This window comes from Grammomys surdaster, unplaced genomic scaffold (assembly GCF_004785775.1).
Source record: "Grammomys surdaster isolate TR1022 unplaced genomic scaffold, NIH_TR_1.0 61, whole genome shotgun sequence".
In the NCBI taxonomy this organism is placed as follows: Eukaryota; Metazoa; Chordata; class Mammalia; order Rodentia; family Muridae; genus Grammomys; species Grammomys surdaster.
Window position 1 is genome coordinate 7,023,351 of NW_021604563.1, and position 5,583 is coordinate 7,028,933.

Sequence of the window (5,583 nt, forward strand, 5' to 3'; positions counted from 1 at the left end):
TCTGTGTAATTGATATAGGACAATATGTAATAAAATGCCCTGGTTATCAGGTGCAGGCAGGGTACCTCTTTTTCCATTTATTTTTACTTCAGTGTGCGAACTGTAAACTAGTGGTTTCAGATGAAATGTTGGAAACTTGTTAGCTACTAGTGGGTTTGTTAGTAACTCATGTTCTGTTAAAGAACTGAAAAAAATGTAATGACTCTTCTTTACTAATATTCTACTGTTTTTCCACCTAAATCAGTTCCAGGTGCCAACAATGGGCTAACTAAAAGTCACTACTACAAATTCTCTCCACAAGCCCCTGTATTTATAACCAGTAAGCCCTAGCCTGTGTTGTTAGGACTGATGTGAAATTTAATCAAGCCTCATGTAGCCTCAAATGAGTACCATGTCAAAGATATAGGAATAAATACTACTGCAGTTAAACTTTGGTGACTTGAATACTTTTCAATAGCTAATATAAAAAATAATTCTCTCCTGACATTAACACAAGGTTATGTGCAATTAAACTTCTCTCTGTCCATTCACACACTGTCATAAATCTTGATCTGAAATATACTGATAATAGTAAAAAAAAAAGCATAGTCATAATGTTTATTGCTGTCCTATAGTAGCTATGTAAGTCATCAGGACACTAGAAAGTTAAGTCTCCTGGGTATTTCTTCTGTTCCTCTACAAAAACAATAACACCTCTTTGGCATCTTTGCATGTTTGTAAGTATACACTAGTAATATTTAACAAATCTAATATGCTTTAAGTCTATACAAACTGGGATTCCCAAGGAAGATCCAATGATACTTGATACTTACTGGTTTAAGATTATGAGACTTGGTGTTCAGACATGCAACACTCATTCAGTACCTGTAAAATCCCCTGCCTCGATCAAGCCAGGTAGTGAAGTACCACAAAGCATGGTTTTGTCATCAATTGTTTAATGCACTTGCTCGACTATGATGAGTGGCTAACTCCTTAGAAACACAAGCACCGAATAAATTTAAGTGAATTTCTTCTTATGATAGACATTGGAAAATTCTTCTTCAGCTGTACTCATAGCATGGTTCGATAATTCTTTGCTGTTTGTGTCTCTAAATTTATGATTAAGAGTGTCATTAATTTATGACAGCAGAGTTATCTTAGCTAAAAAATTCTTTCAGGGAAATTGTTTCCTTTGAATGAATAGTAGTCCATGAAAATCAGGAAAAAAGTAGATGTCACTATTAACTGCTAATTCTGCTTGAGATATGGAAAAAGCAATGTAATTTTCAGCAACAGTTGATTCTTTGTATGTGACATTTTAGGTGTAATTGACTATAGTGCTCAACTGGATACTTCAGGATAAAGGATGAAATGTGATGGGTTAGGAGAAGGAAGTGCAGCAGCTATCAGGCTTACTGTGGTCAGAGTTAAGAAAAGACCATGAGTTGAACTTGTTTGAAGGAAATAGGTGCAAGGTGAAAGAATGGAGCAAAAATGGAAAGAAGGGAGAATCTCAAATATCTACTGTGGTCCAGTGGGCAGGGTTATGGTTTCAGAGCCAATGACAGCAGCAGGTAAGTCAGCTAAGGGCCTGGGGACCAGCTGGAGAGTAATTTGCAGTCCTGTCATGTTATTATCTTCTACACCTGTGACTCCAAAGGGGCCTTGTTGAGCACTGATATCAGTGTTGTTATCTGATACTTCAGATCCAGTTTTATTCTCCCAAAATCTGAGGCTGGCACTCTGATTTTCATATTCTTGTTGAAGATATCTTACTAGGACTGGGAATGTAAAATCCTTGTGATTTGTAATTTGCCTTTTGATGGTCCACCATTTACTTCGAAGCCATTGTGGTGAACGAACACTTTCCCGTCCTTTAGATAATTCATCCCAGGGAATTTCACTTTCATCAGATACATCAAACTCTGCTAACCTGTAGACGAGAGTGACTTCATCTTTCCTTGTCCACTCAATACCTCCAGTCTGTTTCCAGTTCAAGTAGTTGAGCCATTTAGCACGACACTGCTTTGCTGAGCGAGTGCCCACTCGTTTAGCCACTGTTGCCCAACACACACCCTGGGTAACCTTCTCATCCACCTCTGTGCATGTCAATTCATGAACCACATCGCCAAGAAGTTGTTCTTCTACTTCGGTCCACTTCCCTGTGTTGTAATCATCCTTCATTAGTCGGCACCGGTCTTTGACCGAAGATGGACTTCTTCCCATGGCAGCCCCAATTGTTATCCAGTCATTGCCATGTGTCTGCCAGAGCTTCTTGAGCTTCTCTATTTCTTCAGGGTTATACCTACCCATATGGTTTCTGTCATCATACATTCGGACCACTCTTCTATAGATTGAAAACAAAGGTCGATTCAAACCCAATGATATAGACCTGTAGAAATCTTTTCTTTTACCTTTTGACATCTTAAAAATGATTTCTGTAGGATTCTCTACACTGTTGGGAGCCGCGGCAGGTGCTGGCAAAGTCCGCCATCGCTAGGTGGCGCTGTCAGTCATAATTCTTCATAGTAAACAAATAAAGTGCGCATGTGCCATGGTAAAAGCCCGCCAAAGCTAAGCCCATCCCACGGCGTTTGGCGCGCAACGAGTATACACCCAATCAGAGGTGATTATGCCGCTCTAGGGTATATATAGGGCTTTCCCAGGGCTGGGGGTCGTCTTCTGCCACCATTTTGGTTTATGGGAATAAACGTGTTTCTACGGAAGGATTCTGGTGTGTGTGTGTGTGTGTGTGTGTGTGTATGTTTTTGCCGACGAGACGACTACACGCACGCCCCTCACACTACACCATGTTCTCCCATATACCTTTCAATGTTGCTCATCAGAATATCTAGTTCTTCCTTGGACCAAGTCCCCTGTTTCCATTTATGTCCTTGATTGGTTAGAGCATCCTTAACTTTTTTACGGGTGAACCATGCTTGGCTAACTATTGATTTTTCCTCCTTAGCCACTGAAATTACTTCATCTGGGGATTCATCTTGTAAAATCTGGAATGGCATCATAGTTCCCACAGTAAGCACTTCATTTGTCTTTTCTGTGGCTGTGGTTGTGACCAAATCGTAGCTCTGTTGTATTTCCTGTAGTGGGAATGCAACAGCTGGCATGCAAGGAGTTGAATCAATCTCTGGAGACAAACAAGGCCTCTTATGCAGAGGTTCAGTAGCATTTTCCATTTCATCAGCCTCATTTTGAAGGAAAAAAATGAGGTTCCTGCCTGTGTCCTCAGTAAGTAAGACAGAGTTCACAACTTGAAGTGCTACGTCCTCAGAAACATCTTCAAATGTACTCATTTTCAAATCTAGTCACAGGCTAGATATGCTACAGTACTTCCCATAGAGTCAAGTCTCTCTCCCTTAGTCTGAATAACATAAAAATTGTGCTATCTGTAGCTCTTGCCTGTTTGACACTGGTGAGCACTTACTTATTTAGAGCTGTAAGTGTGATGAGCCAGTAAAAAATGCTGCTGTTAGAGATGTTGGCCTTATCTTTTCTTCTGATCTAGTTGGCAATGAGGTCTGAGAATATACAGGACTAGATCAAGTGTCTCTAAGGTCAGAAACTTCAGAGAACTGCTGATTTTTCTCAATATGTCTTTCAATGCTGAAAATTAAAAATGTTAATTATCCATTAATTGATATTTAGAAAGATTTTATATTTCCATTGCACTTCTTTTACCAAACATATACCAGCACTGAAATGAACTTTGGCATATCTGTTAACTGAGTTTCAGAATACAGAATAGTTTAGGTATTAAGAGACTTTTTCACTTTCCGTACATAAAAAATGTAAAAATTTCACCAGTGACCTCCTGAAGGAAGGTAATTCTGACTTTCAGAAACCAAGGATCCTCACATAATAAAACATTAGAGTACCCAAATTCTTCAGAATATTAAAAATTATTATAATTTAACTTGTACAAATGGATGGATATAATAGTACTTTCTTTTTTGTTTCACATGTTTGCACAATAAAGGGTATGCACAAACCAAAACAACCTCCTGAAAGTGCAGAAAACACCCTAAAGCCTTGTAGTCTGACAACTAACATTGCTACAAAAATGTATATTGCATGTATCTGATATTGATTTAATATGACAAATAATTTTTTGTAATAAAAAAACAGTGGCCTTCATGCTGAGTCTTAGATTTCACTATCATTATCTTGTGGTTAATCATGCTCTTATGTGAGTATGTAAGTACAAATGTCTTTTCTAAAACTAGTAACCTAAATTATCATTCAGTTTCATGTTTTCTCTGATGATCTGTTTACATGTGTTCAAAACTAATGTGGATGAGTACAGTACTTTGTCTTGTGTTAGCAGTATTCATATTTGAACATTTAAAACTTTTACATGGTATTAGTTTTATTTTTAATCTGTCATGTAGGAAGATCAGATTTTTATGCCATTTTTATGTGTTCATTCTGTATTTTCAGTCTTCATATGTATTTAATATATTGTCTATTTGTCCACTAATATTTTATAACACAGTTTTATATTAGTATTTTCAGTTTCTACTTTTCATTTGAGTGAAAGAAATCCTCAGTATTTTCATAATACATTAATCAATGTTAGAATTTATATTACATATTTATATAAATTATTGCCCCAGAATTATAAGATATGTAGGATAAATAAATTATGGACATTTCAATTTGATACTGAAACCCAGTCAAATTCAGAACATTCTCACTGTGGAGATGATATAGTCTCCTCAAAGAATACATGACAATTTAGTTGTAGTATATAATACAAAACCTCAATATGCTTATGTACAAAATAAATATCCACATTAATTTCATTTACATTATGAAAATTGCAAGATAATCACAGTGACAATAATAATATTGGACTAAATATTATTTATGCATGCTATAATATAGTGCCACAAGGAATTATTATATTAATACTCTGAGAGGACTGATTAAATAGTGAACAGATAATCAAAGAATGGCAGTTTATAGATGAATCTTTAAGAGTGAAGATGGAGATAGATGACCTCCTCTGGGTAATTTGCAAAACACGCCTGAGATGACTGTCACTTTTAAAGGAAAGGATTCCTCGGCAACTTATAGTTCCAAAATTATCTGACCTTGTAAAAAGAATTAACCAAGATACACATTGCTTTCAAATACTAGGATTGGCTTAGTTTGAGATAATACATATGCAGTTGTTAGATATAAATTTAAATATGATATTAAACACTGTAAGAATTACAAAGTTGTTAAGAGATTGTATTTATTGAAAACATGGTGTCATAGTTACTAAGATATTATGATATTAAATATGTGTATAATAAAGTTATAGGATGAAAATATAATAAGTAAATGATTGTGCTGTATGGGAGAAAGTAATGAAGGTTAAAATATTACAAGAATTATTCATAAATAAAACAAATCTAGCACTAAATGTATACATGAAGAAACTTTATTGAATATCAGAGTATTGAAAAGGAAAGACACTTGTATGTTGAGAAACCTTTTTTTTATCTAACATTGTACAATTTAATTTTTATTGTCAACCTGAGAAAAATCAAGAGGCGCCTGGCAAGAGGGTGTCTAAATTTAGTAATTCCTCAGATCAGA

At 35.8% G+C, this 5,583-nt stretch overlaps 1 pseudogene; it reads right to left on the bottom strand.

Annotated features, from left to right (window-relative positions):
- Positions 1-1,500: 1,500 nt before the first annotated feature.
- On the bottom strand, positions 1,501-3,290 carry LOC114625550 (annotated as a pseudogene).
- Between the last annotated feature and the right edge of the window lie 2,293 nt (positions 3,291-5,583).